Here is a 16484-nt window from a genome sequence, read left to right as displayed (position 1 = left end):
TGATGATTGTATAGTGTTCATTAATATTTGGTGGTTAAAATTAAGTTGTATACAATATAAATAATATAAATTGTATGTGGCGACTTTATTTGGTCAGTTTTGGTAGAGACACAGAAGAGGGTGCTACTGGCATCCCGTATTATAGCACAATTATGCTCTTGCGAAATACACTGCTCAAACAAAGTATCGTTACTAATTTCAGGTAATGCATTCTAATTTTTGGAAAACACATTGCATGTTTTTGGCCCATTTCCGCTGGAATTGCAAAACTATTAAAATATGACTTTTATTGCCAGTTAGGACTAACTAAAGGATTAAGATTTAGCTATGTTGCATTTGGCAAAACAGGATAATACTTTTTAATCCAAAAAAATGCTGTATTTTTCTGGAATTGGGAGTACTTCACATTCTACTGCTGAGAGTGCCTTCTTTTATCTGCTATCTACTGATGAAAGCATGTCTGCAACTACTCCTGAAACCGTCACGTCTGTTGATATCGTAATTTATTTCATCAGCACCAGATCAACAGTCCACTACTGATAGCACGCATCATTAACTGTTCAGTTACCGTGAAGTAATTCGGTTATGAAAGTTACGCACATCACATTGAACATTTCGCCCGAGCATTGTTTTGTGTAGGGCCAATGTGTTTTGTTTTGTGCTCGAGCATGTTATATTTATTATGGTTTGCTGTCAAAATATTAATCAATTATCATGAAATATTTTATTGAAGGACAAATGATATGAAAAGGTTTGTCTCGGGAATATTTGACAAAAATTATGCTTTGCGACGTTTTGGGGAGAAAAGTTTGCTAAGTGGTATTTTGTTTTTATAAAACTAAATAACGCTTTCATTTCCACTGAAATAACGGGTGCTGCAGGTCTATATTCCGAAGTGTTTTTGTTCCGAATTGTTTTTACTCAGAGCCGCTAGACACATTCCTTGTGTCACACAAGGCTTGCGTTTTATCTTCTTTCTTGCATTCCGCGCATATATTATTATTACATCTCATGCTTGACTTTTATCCACATCAAAATACACTGCTCAAAACAAAGTATCGTTACTAATTTCAGGTAATGCATTCTAATTTTTGGAAAACACATTGCATGTTTTTGGCCCATTTCCGCTGGAATTGCAAAACTATTAAAATATGACTTTTATTGCCAGTTAGGACTAAAGGATTAAGATTTAGCTATGTTGCATTTGGCAAAACAGGATAATATTTTTTAATCCAAAAAAGAATGCTGTATTTTTCTGGAATTGGGAGTACTTCACATTCTACATGTTCTACTGCCGAGAGTGCCTTCTTTATCTGCTATCTACTGCTGAAAGCATGTCTGCAACTACTCCTGAAACCGTCACGTCTGTTGATATCGTAATTTATTTTATCAGCACCAGATCAACAGTCTACTACTGATAGCACGCATCATTAACTGTTCAGTTATCGTGAAGTAATTCGGTTATGAAAGTTACGCACATCACATTGAACATTTCGCCCGAGCATTGTTTTGTGTAGGGCCAATGTGTTTTGTTTTTGTGCTCGAGCATGTTATATTTCGGTAATATGGTTTGCTGTCAAAATAATAATCAATTATCATTAAATATTTTATTGAAGGCCAAATGATATGAAAAGGTTTGTCGCGGAAATATTTCACAAAAATTATGCTTTGCGACATTTTGGGGAGAAAAGGTTGCTAAGTGGGATTTTGTTTTTATTTTTATAACATTTTGTTGTAGCTACCTTACCAACTAAACGATTTCATTTTCCCCTGAAATAACGGGTGCTGCAGGTCTATAGTGTTTTTGTTCCGAATTGTTTTTACTCCGAGCCAAGGCTTGCGTTCTCTCTTCTTTCGTGCGTTCCGCGCATATATTATTATTACACTTCATGCTTGACTTTATCCACATCAAAATCCCTCATCCACAACTCTGTATTGAAAAATGATTAAACGTGTTGTTTTGTGATGATTGTTTAGTGTTCACTAATAATTGATGGTTAAAATTAAGTTGTATATAATATATATAATATAAATAGTATGTCGTGACTTTATTTTGACTGTTTTGGTAGAGACATAGAAGAGGGTGCTTCTGGCATATTACATTTATTTGTTAGTTGAATTCCTGTGTCAGTTTATGACATTTACAAGAGGTGATTTACGTCTTTTCAGAGTAGTAGCACAATTATTATTCTCGTACAAAATACACTGCTCAAACAAATCACTTGGAAAAAAATCGTCATGATTTAAAAACCAAAAGAATGTAGTTTTTCATACTGCGAATTTTGACACCTCATTTCTTGCTTTGCGATCTTGTTGAAAAAGTTACAAACACTTCAATGGTTCGGATTTCAAAAGTCCCTATAATAGATTTCGCATTGATTACTGGATGAGTATCCAATGCGGTATAATGTGTGCCATTTTCATTCAAATTTAAAGCAGTATGTTTGTCGCATGGTTGATCAATCGATGGAAAGCCAACGTGAGTCCAATAGAGAACCTATGCGACACTCTGAAGAAGATGGCTAACAAGTCCTTCAAGCCAGACACAACCTTAGAAGGTTTGCGCCGCATCCTTTTGAGGAAGTGGAACAGCATTGACCAATAAGAAATAAGACACCTCCTCAGAAGCTTGGGACGTCGCATTACAGCAGTTGGGAACAGTGATGGAGGACACACTAAGTACTAAAGGATTAATTGAAGTAAACTGCATTTGACATGACTGAGAGTAAAGAATAAATCCATGAAAACAAGAGTAGCATGAAATTGGAATAAACAGGTCCAATTAAAGTTATCACTGAGTGAAGAAAATGCTGTTAATTTATAGCGTGTTTATTGGCTTTGCACTTTTGTATAGTGGCCACTGGAATTTCTGAAACCCGATCCTTTACCCCGATGCTTATAACTTTTTCAACGAGATCGCAGAGCAACAAAATAAGATGTCAAAATTCGAGTATAAAATGCTGCATTCAGCGAGTTCATGGATTTGCTCAATACTCTTGTGTTTTTTTAAATCGTGACTTTTTCCAAGTGTAACAATACTTATTTTGAGCAGTATAATCTGAATAGTATTTCATCCGTATTAAGTACGTAGGCAGGATTGTATATCGTATTTTAAGTGAGCTATTTATCTGTTCTTAGGGTTCGTGTAGCTTTCCACAGGCTTGTATTTGTTAGTGTATCTTTAGATTGTAGGCTACTGTTATCTTATCTTTTTAACCATATGCCTTGGGCGATATTTAAGGTAAAATGTGAACTATGTCTTTTTATTATTTGTTTTATTTCGTTCCAATCTGACAGAATTTACTGAAGAAACTAAATTACAAAAAATACTCCTTAACTTCAATATTTTGTCATCAATCACAGCTGATTTTCTCACATCGATCTAAATCAACAGACTGTATTCTAAAGTTCATCCTTTTTTACTACTTTACTACATAATGTCATATACTTATTAAATCAAGCGAAACTTTCCCCCATAATTTGCTATTGGCAATAAGTTAAGCTTAGAAGAGAGTGGAAGGCATAAAGAGTTAAAACAGTCCGTATGATAGGAACAGCAGCAGAGATAAACAGCGAGACGGGTAGTGCGAGATGGATGACAGATAGACAAAAACAGACTATAAACACTCACATCCCGACAGAAAGAGACATACACAAGTCTCATCCCCCACTTTACCCTATCAAAATGCAGATTTTAGTATCAGGTGAAAGCTCATATTTTTCTCATTAACATATTGAAATTAGGCGTTCCAAATCGGTATATTTCCGAAGATATCATCAAAAAACTGTCGAATTAGTCTCAACTGTGGTATACCACATTTGAGACTAATTAGGCAATTTTTTGATGATATCTTCAGAAATACGCCGAGTTGGACCTTCTAATTTCAATATGGTACTGAGAAAAAAACACTGTAGGGCCTACAGTGTAGGCTACCAATAACATGCTGTATAAATGTCGGTAATTCCATCAGGAATAAGTCACATTTACACAAAACATTTACATGTTCTTTTTGCATGGGTGCTTGAAAGGGATGACATTTTATGTTATACGTAAGTTTTAAAGAATTTGATTTGCCAAATATATCAGGTCACATTCCTTTAAGGTTTATTACGGGTTTTATCATGATATTTTATTTATAATTATGAGAGGAAAAGATATTATTAAAAATGCAAATCATTATCTTCAAATTATCAAATTCTTTTACATGGAAAAATATGCAAACTTCATAGTATCTAAAAAGTGACAATGCAATGCCTCCAACAATTATTCCTAACATATATTGAAGAGAGCGCACTATTTCATCTGTTATCTACTGCTTACTTAATCTGCTATTGGTGAGACCACACTGTATCTGCAATCTACTGGTGATAGCACTCTCTCTATATATATATATCATTTGCTATTACGAGTGTCATTCTAAAAGTTCTACCTCCACTCTTATTACTTGAATTGTGTGAATGGTAGCTTCTTTACACTTGGCACAATTATACATTGAAATGTCATCGACACTTCAAATGTATATTGATACCTTTACCACATTTTTGTTGGTGATTTCAGAACCAAAATAACATTTGATATACTGGAAACGGTAAAAAGTCGTAACACAATTAAATAAAAATAATGTGTGTTTAGATTAGCTCTAAATGCAAGTGTTATGATTATGCTAGGATATAATAACTGAAATAACATCAAATGTGTAACCAAACATCAAGATAACCAGTAATAAAAATGCATTTTATCTTAAAAAATTTATTCAAGGATGTTGGTCATTCAGAGCATGAGATTCTGCTTGGGGACCATCTGTTTAAAAAATGTCTTCAGGGCATTTTTAAAGAAAAACATAAAATTTGATTTATACAGTTCTTATCTGCTCTTATCTTTTAGTGCTAAAATTGCAGATTGTTGTCATTTAACATAATTTTCAATATTTTTCCTTATGTCCGCTTCAAATAATTTAAGCCATCTGAAGGGACTGATTTCATGGTAACTTCAATTGTGGCTATTATGTATCTCCGTTTCCGTAGTCCTGAATGCTGGTTTCATTTTACAACAAACGGAAAAAGACATTAAAACAGAATTTTCTCATCAGATAGATATGACCATAGGTTATCATCATGGAAAATACGAATTAGCTGAATTGCTGTGCTGCCAGTTTATGACATTAGGAGGGGTGACTTACTTCTTAAGGTTGAACAGTTACATTCGTGCGAAATAGGAAATAGTATTTCACCGGTAAGGATTTTTTATCGCAGGATTGTGTATATCGTATTTTAATAAAACTGGCTATTTCTATTCTTAAGGTTCGTGTAGCTTTGCAGAGGCCTGTAATTTGAGCGTGAACTACATTGTACTATTTTAGAGGAATAGAGACACACATTATATTAAATGCAAATCAATAATATTCGTGTGTTTTAATAGCACATCAACGTTAGTGTTATTGCAGTAACTGCACCAAGTCAGCTTGAATTCTGTACATCCAAAATCACACCTTTGGCGATAGTTAAGGCAATTTGAGCGTTAACTATGTAGATAAATTCCTATTTTGTGGCCCATACAATTCAAATTTGATATAATAAAGCTTAAAGAAACTACATTTCAGAGAAAAGAGGGATTTTTTTGATCAGTCACTATTTCGTCATTAATCACTAGAGTTTCCCACATTGATCTCAATCTTGGTATCAACAGATGGTATCACTAAACATGCTAAAGGTTAGCACATGTTCATATACGTGATCTCATGCTTATACTCAAATGAAACATTTCCATACAACTTGCTATTGGCAAGGGATATAAGGGGAGGAGAGCGGGGAGAGGTAGAGCGAGGCAGCGAGATAGACAACAGATAGACATACAAAGACAAACACAAATGGACAAATATACAGAAAAAGACAAACATAAGCCAGAATATATTTGCAGGGTTTAAGATTGGTGAGGTATTTTCAATGTTTAGATGGAAAAGACATGTAAAATGTCTTATTTTGTCTTACCACTAGCAGGCTATGTTAGCACATTCTATGACACTAATGAAGATGCCACTAAAAAACTGAATTTTGATGATTTTTACGATCCTCCGGATGAGCAAATCACTCAATGGGCCTTTAATCTGAGATCTATTGGTGAGCGCACCGTGGTGAGAGCACTACTAATGACAATAGCACACTACTTAATTTGAATCTATTGGTGAGAGCACTATGGTGAGAGCATTACTAATAATGATAGCACACTTCTTTATCTGAATCTATTAGTAGGCGCACTACTATTGATGATAGCACACTACTTTATCTGAATCTAGTGGTGAGCGGTCTATGGTGAGAGCACTACTATTGATGATAGCACCCGGGGATAACACACTTTAGTTTTCTCACCATATTGCGCTATCATCAATAATAGTGCTCTCACCATAGTCCGCTCACCAATAGATTCAGATTAAGTAGTGTGCTATCATCAGTAGTAGTGCTGTCACCATATTGCGCTCACCAATAAATATCATATTAAATAGTGTGCTATCATCAATAATAGTGCTCTCACCATAGTCCGCTCACCAATAGATTCAGATTAAGTAGTGTGCTATCATCAGTAGTAGTGCTCTCACCATATTGCGCTCACCAATAAATATCATATTAAATAGTGTGCTATCATCAATAGTAGTGGTCTCATCATAGTCAACTCACCAACAGATTCAGATTAAGTAGTGTGCTACGATCAATAGTAGTGCTCTCACCGATAGATACCATATTAAAATCTGGTATCTATAATTGATGAGTGCACTATGATGAGAGCACTACTACTGATGATAAATGATAGCACACTACTTAATCTGAATCTATCGATGAGCGCACTATGGTGAGAGCACTAATATTGATGGTAGCACACTACTTAATCTGATATCTATTGGTGAGTGCACTACCTGTTATCTACTGAAAATAGCTTAAATAGCTCTATATGTCCATCTGTTATCTACTGCTGAAAACGCATTACTATAATCGGATATATCCTGTTGAGAACCGACTTCAATTTATATTTTTTTATGTTAATTTCAATGGATATGCGTTCCTATTCCAGCTATTCCAACCTCTTATCTCTGATGCAATAGAAAAGAAGTGAAGCTGAATAATAACACTGAAAGCGACTTATACTTTACCAAATCAGGTAGACATGGTCAAATGCTATGGAAGCCTACTGGTCCAAACTCCATCGTTCATTGCCGTAACAGGTGTGTAATTCCGGTTAATGGTATGGATGAATTCATGTTGCGCTTTAACAATAGAAAGATTTTTTTTCTCTTTTTGCTTTTTAGATATGACTTAACCATTATATTCTTCAGTGAATAATGTAGCCAAAATTCAACTTAGATGTTTGGTGTCCATTAATAATTGATGGTTAAAATTCAAAGTTAAAAATGCGGTGACTTTTATTTAATTGTTTTGTTAGAGTAAAGGATTGTATTTGTAAATGTATCTTTCTCTTTTATGTTATTATCTTTTTCCCCTAGGCGACAGACATTGAAGGTAATTTGAGAGTGAACAATATATTATAATACCATCTTCTTATGTTTTTAATCTCCTCCAATTCAAATTTGATATAGCCTAAAGAAGAAACTAAATTCAGAGAAAGAATACTTTGTCATAAATTTAATCACATCTGATTTCCTCACATTTAATACAATTTTGATGTCAACAGATGGTTTCACTGAAACTTAACCTTTTCTACTACATTATTCCATAAACTTAATCACACAATAACATAGATATTGATGGTGGGAGAAGGCAAGGGATGGAAGGAGGATGGGAGAAAGAGAGACGGAGATAGAGGGACACAAAGACAGTGAGAGAAACAGAAATAAAAGAGACGCATATTATAGTCCTGGATAATACTAGTTTACATGGATGAGATTGGTACAATTCAAAAAGGAGGAATTGTTATTGTTATTGTTACTATCCAAACTGAGCGGAGCGCCTAATGGTCGGGCCGCTCTGGTGGGGTCCAGGGGTAAACTGTTTAAGGGGTGAGAGCTAGGGGTGAGAGAGACCTGACCACAGACAGACATGCAAAGACAGGACAGAAAGAGACCACAACATATTTACATGGTTTGAGAATGAAAATTCCATTTTATTTTTAAATGGTCGACTGAGAGAGCAAATCAACCCAACTGCTTGCTAAATTTTTACTTTACGAATTTTTGGAAATGGCAAAAATATAGAAAATTCAAATTACAATGCCTCAAAGGCTCCAACAATTATTCAAAACATATTATTGCCAAAGTGCAATATCACATGAATTTTATACAAAATTTTCATTTAGCAATATGGTATTTTACAATTCAGAATCAATCTACTTATTGAACAAGAAAAGTGATTATTCCTACTTACATCGATTAATTTGCAGTTTTTCAAAACCAAATATGTTGACATTACCTTACTATTAACAATACATGAATTGTTCTCCTTTTCTGTCAGTGTCTATAGGAAATCTTTGAGCTATTGGTGATTGAGTATTACTTCCCATTTTACTAGAGTGTAGGTAGGGTCTTTCAAAATCTACCACAAACTGTTCTCCTTCAGATAGTGTTAAGAACCAGATTCCTAGGTACACTGCTGCCTAGCTACTATGTGACTACTCTAGAGTACCAGTGCAGCACCACTCCATGTACCGACGTAAGAGTACCAATGAAGTAGCTGTGCACCAGTGTACCTTAGAGGGTGGCAGGAATAAGAGTCTGGTTGTGTAATGCAAAGGCTGACTTTTTTGTCATACCATTAATATCTTGGTAACACTGTGCAAATTATTCTCAGTCATAGAGGATTTTTTCCATACTGTAATTCATGGCTGCAAGAAATAAAGGGATTTACAGTATCTTTTACACCCACATAATCTGAATGCTTATAAAAAGTAAACATATAAATAATTAGTCATACATTCTACTACTAAGGACACATTATTTGGGTATACTGTATTACCTTTACTTCTGTTACTGCATGATGTGATTTTAAAGAGCAAATAAAACTTTTTTGCCCAAATATTTTAAGTTGTTTACATCAAGCTATCTACAAATGTTATAGTGACATTGAGTATCGTAAACATGTAACCATGTGTAGTGATCTATGCAAAATGTGTCACGCTTTACTGCATTTCAGAAACAACTGCAGCACATTGCAAATGATGTGGTTGCATGTGACGTGCTTGGATAAATCAGTGTGGAATAAATCAGGATCCAAGTGTCCCAAATTAGAGCTTAGGTTAATACCTACTGAAATGCTCAAGTTGCACAAATGCGAACAGAAATTAAAACACTTGGATATCTTGTAACAGATTCTAATTAGGGAAAAGATTTTATGAAGATATTTTCAATTGCATAGTCACACACATTCAAAATGTTTAAAACAATAATATACATCAACATACTATCTATGATGTCCCATAGCTTGGAGGCCGTTAGGGGTGACATACTGATTGCTCTTGAAACACATCTCCAAAGCATTACACTTGTAGACGGAATCATAAAGAAGGTAATGCAATTGCCTAATTGGTCTAATACATTAAACAAATAAAATAATTACAGATTATTGCACAAACAAACTAGCTATTGTAGTTTAAAGGAAACTTGTCACATGCACAAAAGAGAGATTTTAAAGTGTTTTTGCATTTTCTCAGGTTAAAGCTACAGTTATATATTTAGGCAGAGGGGGCAAAGAGGCAAAGAGGGCAAAAAAGAAAAAAGAAAACCCTGTTCTACAGGGCCCCTGAGGTCAGACCTTATGTGGTGAAACTTGCCATGTTAGAGTTACACTTTGCTTTGAGTTTCAAATTGGTTAAGTCTTGTAAATAAAAGCATTTTCATAACTTTGGTGGTATCAAATAATCAGATATTTGAGGAGAGGAATTTTTAAAATTTGGCTTGGTATTCATTTGTACAGGTGAATGCTTTTTGACCATTTTTAAAAATGTCGGTCGGTCAGGCCCATAGAATAGGGTTCTTTTTTGGTTGCCTATAAGTCTGATTTTCTTTTCAGTACACCTACACAATTGGTGTATGTTACCTCAGACTTCCAGTAGTCTCAAAATTATATACAAACTTAATAAATCAAAACTAGGACTCGGTTTCAATCCAACAAATCCATGATTACCGTGTGTCAGCTGACTAATGGAAATGTGTCCATTGTAATGTGCAAAGATTCAAAGTACAAGATCCAGTTCTTGCTACATTAGTTTTTGTTACAAACATGAACAAAAACATCATCACAAACATTAGTTCCACTACAGTATGTTTTTGAAGTATACTTCTCCCATAATTGGATTAGGACATTGGTGTCTGGTGAATGTATGGCACTGTACAGAACCCACAATGTTTATATACATTCTACAACAAACCTTATATGGTGTGTTCTATGGGGTCACAGGGTGTCAAGACAAATCTGTTGATCTGTTGCTTTACAGGCACATCCACAGATTTGTGTGTGGGGTGGTTGACTGAATATTCTTATTTGACTTCATGATGTGATACATCCATTATTTATTTGACATGAAATACCAAAGGAAAGTTGCAACATGTTCATTTTGACAACATAGCATGTTATAAGAAATCTGGTAATTTTTGCATTGGCTGCAAGCTTATTCTGATGTTAAATAAACTAACAGTTATAACATTTTCCCTGCTACGATCACAATAAAATTAATTATCCCATCAGAGGATCTTTTAAGAAATGACAAAATGATCCTTGTGACAAAAACATACCAAAATGGGTTTTTATCATCTTTATAACTTTTGAAATATGTATGTATTACGGACAAACATAAAATTCAAAATCCATGAATATGCCTTCAAAGAATGCAAGTCCAAGATGTTGGGTCATTCAAAACATTCTGTTTCAATTCAATCCATATTTACTTCTTTAAATGGTATCCCTTTGAAACCTTTAAATTAATCATTAGGGATGTTCTCAGTAATTGCAATATTTTCAGTTTGACAACTAAGGGATACTAAAAATGACTAGTTTCTGGTTCACGATCAGAAATCACAGGACTCAAGCGATTCCAGCAAGGACTGCTTGTGAATGCCTATTTCAGTCAACATTAATGGGTAAATTTTCACAGGAAAATTTTCTGGACACGTGACCAATGCGTATCAATGTGAGTGTAATCTCAAGCCTGATCCCTGAAACCTCGCTATTCAAGTCTTAGTAATTTTGAATTGGAATAGTATTTTTGGCCGCAATTTTGATAGAAATTTGTGCATTGCAAATTTATTGAATATTATGCAAACTTAATTTTTTCACAATATCATCAAAATGTAATTTCAAAAATATATATCTACGGTATTAATATTTATCTACGTAAACTCTTACCATAGCATTATTAACTTGCGACAAGTAACTTATTTTGCATCAAAAGAGGAATTCTTCCTATTCAAATACATTGGTAGACGCTGTGCTCGGGGTCACGTTCCATAATGCTAATATGTCTGCGCCCATAGGTGTCACGTGTCAAGAAAATTTTCCCGTGAAAATTTACCTGTATTTAGAGATTGAAGTATGAAAGTGTGAATAAACATTGTTGTTTGTTTGTAAATTCAGCATGTAACCCTAACTTTAAAAAAAAAAACAAGAAAAAAACGTCTCATAGTGTTATGCCTGCCTACAAATTAGACATTTAAACTACTTGTACTGATATCATTTTTGAATGATATCTGTTCAACTGTGAATTTATTTCCCACTGGCATGCAGGCTGGTGTAAAGGTACAGCCCTGTTATGCATTAAAGTGTTTCCTATAAATTGTGGCTACAGTGTACCATTTTTAGTTTTTTATAGCCTTGAAAGCAGAGTGAGATCTTTAAATGGATATATGACCTGCAGTCATTTTGTGAGGAAATAGATTTCAATTTTGACATTTTTAACTGAAAACCAAACCTTTAAGCTTTTAAAAGAGAAAGTCCAACTAGAGGAGAAAGGTAATCAACATCCCCCAAAATGCCTGGGTATAATGACAGCCCTACACTTATTGACATTTAGTTGAAGATGCTCTTCTTACTTTAAAAAACTTTATTAAAAAAAAAAAGAATTCCAAGTCACATTCAGTTGCAGGGTCAGGTGGTTTGAATTGAAACTTTAGGGCTTCAGGTATCAAAATTAACTGTATATTATATACTTTTAAGGCACTTAAAGTGTCTCCTACAAAATGCCAGCAGCTCAGTAACCTGGAAACCATAGCAAAAGCTTTAAAGTCCTACTACACATTTAAATGCATGTCTCCTTCAAAATGCCAGCAGCTTAATACCCTTGACACCATAGCAAGAGCTGTAAGGTACAGCCCTGTTACACATTAAGTGCCTCCTATAAAATACCAGCAGCTTAATGACCTTGCCTCCTACAACATATTACAGGCAGTTTAATGACCTTGACACCATAGTAAGAAAGTACAGCCCTGTTGCATCAAGTGCCTCCTACAAAATACCAGCAGCTTATAAAAAAACATACAGGCAGTTTAATGACCTTGACACCATAGTAAGAACTTTAAAGTACAGCCCTGTTGTGTCAAGTGCCTCCTACGAAATACCAGCAGCTTAATGACCATGTCTCCTACAGAATATGGCAGTTTAATGACCTTGACACCATAGAGCGTTAAAGTCAGTACAGCCCTGTTATGCATGAAGTGCCTCCTACAAAATACCATTCCAGCAGCTTAATGACCTTGTCTCCTACAACATACCGGCAGTTTAATGACCTTGAAACCATAGCTACAGCTTTAAGGTACAGCCCTCTAATACATTAAAGGGTCTCCTACAAAATACCAGCAGCTACCATTTGTAGTACCTAAAATTGATGGCCTTGAAACCTTTGTCATATCTTTAAGGTACAGCCTTTTTAGTTTTCTGTACATGCTCTTTGCCCCAGAGCACAAGTAAATACACTAGATGCAGTCATAAGCCTTCAAATATAGAAGAGAAATTTGAATTTGAATTATGTACTCTTTGCAAAAAAGCAAGAAAGCATCAGTCTACTGATACATTGTGCTCAAAATTTGTACAATGATTTTGTGTGTTTGACCTTGATTTTACTTTTCTCTTACTTGCTTTAAATATTAACAGATATTAAAACTAGCTAAATTACATTCCATGTAAGATAAGACCAAAGTCTACAAACTGTTCAAGGGCTATATAATAATATCGTCAGCAAAAACAGACATGAGAGAGTAGTTTTTAATGTGTTTTTGCAGTTGTGTACATACCTGATTGGCTGTTTTTCCCAAAATGATGAATTTAATTGACCAGACACTTTTTCCAAGATGTGGTTTGTAAATACAACTTTTATTCATTCCACAATTGAATAATGTGATTGTCCACAATAGCTATTCCATTTATATTCCATATGCCCCTATGGAAGACATGGTCTTAATCTCCCACACAGGGGGTGCAGATATCAATTTGAGTCCCCATTCAGGTAACCCCTTTTGAAATTCATGTATCCTTGTGTGGAAGATTAAGGTCATGTCTTCCATAGGGGGTGTCTGTATTTCAAATGGATAGCACAATGCTGCTGATGCATACAAGAAAGAACTTTTCTGAGCAGGTATTTGGTCAATTATGGTTCCATTTTCAGGAAAATCAATGGCTAACCATGTATACAGCAAGGGGACATTAAACATGTTCAAGTAGTTGATGACAAAAAATGAAAAAAAAAATGTTGGGCCTGCGTTCCTTGGGACATTTTGTATTTTTTTGGATATGTTGTGTGATGTGATTAAGCAAGCAAGTCTCACATGAGTGAAGTCAGACACACTTAATTTCAGGCTATAGCCAAAACAAATATGTAGTTACCTTTTTTCCTTACATAGTCTGTATGTTATTATGTCAAAATAGCCATAGTTAGAACTTATAAAATCTATGATTATTCAAAAAGTGTCAAAATTTGGTAGAAAACATTATATTTGAGAAATCCTTGTACATGGGTCTATATTTTAAATATATCCTTTTTAAAATTTTCCTTGCTATGTCTAATCTAACCCTTAGATATGGGGTCTCTATTTTCAGAAAATCTTTAGATATGATGAGTCCGTATTTTCAGGAAATCCTTAGATATGGATCCCCATTTTTGGTTTGGAAGGTTAAGCCACGCATCCACATCTAAAAATAATCCAAGTAACCGCCCGGGACCGGGCCCCGGGTTATACATAACAAAATGTGATGCAATGAACACAGTTGTCATGCAACACTGCTCACACATGTTGACTCAATATTACAATATTGTGTATTCGTCCATGACGGACTCACATTATTTCACCATTTAAAGCTCAAATCCCTAGATATGGCTCTCTATAATGGGTCTCTATTTTTGGAAATCCTTGTAGATAGAGAAATCTATTTTTGGTAATATTACCTTTAGAAGTGGGTAAGGGTTCCCCCCCTTGAAAAATAAGTAACCATCCTGAGTTAAACATAACAAATGTGATAAACAATATTTTGCATTCAGTCATGAATGAATCACATTATTTTGCCTTTTTACTTGACATTGCATTAGGGGTTAGTTGACCCACCAGGTTCGTTGGAACATTGAGATTTTCTGATGCAACTAATAATCAATTTATAATCAATTTTATAATGGAATACTGTCACCTATGGGTATAGGTATTAGCACCTCTTCTCATAAAATGAATGACTGCATCAAATCTCTTTTCATAAGATTAATAGCTGCATCAGAAAATCTGATGTTCCAACAACTTGGCAGGCCATGTAACCCGTTACCCATGATACATACATACATACATACATAGGAAGCAAAGAAGCGAATAATAATAATAATAATAATAATAATAATAATGTCGTAAAAGAATATTTTCTACATACATACATACATACATACAAGATTTATATAGCGTCTTTTACATAAAGATCAAGGCGCATATCAGTTAATGACAAGAACAAACAGAATAATAAACAAAGCACAAAATTAATAAGCATAATAATGAGATTTTAAGAGTTTCTTGAAGCTTGTGACTGAGCGTGCCTCCCTGATGTTACGTGGGAAGCAGTTCCACAGTGCCGGTGCAGCAGCTTGGAATGCTCTGTCACCAATTTGAATTCTGCCTACATGAGGAGTGATTTGAGTTTTGTCCATTGAAGATCTTGTGACCAGTCCAGAATGGGGTTATTTTAGCGAAACTAAATAATAAAATTTCTTATGTTAAGAGCCTTGTTAAACCATGTAGAAATCACAATTTGATATGATCTTCATCTAACTCTATTTCTCTTCATTGCATCACATGTTATTGTCTGTCACAATATTTATAGAAAAAAATGACACACAATTCTTCAGTCAGTATTTCAGATTTCTTAACAAATTCACATTAACAATAAGGACCTATTTTGATTATTTTGTTCACACTTCACAGTATTCTGTATTAGATTATTGGTTACATTGACCAATGACCATCTCGTTTACAAACCCAAGGTCATATCATAAAGCTAGATGTTCATCATGTTTAAACCAATCATTTCAGAAATCATATTTGCAGACATCAGCTGAAGAAGTGTCTAATTGCAAACAATTAGTTCTAAGAAATTAATGTGTGCCATAATTCTCAAATAATAGCTGTGTATGATAAATGACTTTCTAGTGTCACTGAATAGATTTATATCAGGTTTGTAGGTAAACAGACTGAATACATCTCTTTTGCACAAAACCAGAATTTTACTCACGATTGACGGTTTAGTCTATCATGGTTTATAGACATCTTCAGAATGATGGTGGTTGATCCTCATTTTGAAGATGTTTAGTCTATCGACCATGATAGATGAAACTGTCAATCGTGAGTAAAATTCTGGTTTTGTGCAAAAGAATTTTATTCAGACTTTCTGTGTGTTTGAAACTTAATGTGGCATTATCAGTTCCATTGACATTTGTATTATTTTATTAATACAATATGAAAGTTTGTAAAATTGTCAAGTGCAGGAAACATGACAAGATTGGACCATGTTATAATTATACACTTTCTATACACTTAGGTACTTCTTTAAAGGTTTTCAATTTCAGTATAATTTCATTTTAAACATCCTTTACATTAAAATACACATACTTTACCAATACAGTAATATATTCTTCTTAATTTAATCAATTCATTTATTTCATTTGAGTAGGATGTTTCTCTTAGTCACAAACTATCAACTGAATCTATAATATTAAATACAAGAAAACAATATCCACACACATATTAGGTGGTTAGCTTGATCAAGGGGATTACATTTATATACAGAACAACTTTAATTTCTTTCAAAAAATCTATATCAATATTACATACTTAATATTTACATAATCATTTCAGACACTTACAATGTAGTTTTGCAGCAGAAACATTCAACAAAAGCAAACCATCAAATACAATGTAATGTAGTACTATCAATAATAACATTCAAACATTTGTGAAAAATGTAATTTCAGTCTGCAATAATAACATTTTTTATTAAACAAGATTAAAATTCAGAAATTGGAAACT

This window comes from Amphiura filiformis, chromosome 20 (assembly GCF_039555335.1).
Source record: "Amphiura filiformis chromosome 20, Afil_fr2py, whole genome shotgun sequence".
Taxonomy (NCBI): domain Eukaryota; kingdom Metazoa; phylum Echinodermata; class Ophiuroidea; order Amphilepidida; family Amphiuridae; genus Amphiura; species Amphiura filiformis.
Note: the sequence above shows the minus strand (reverse complement) of the source record.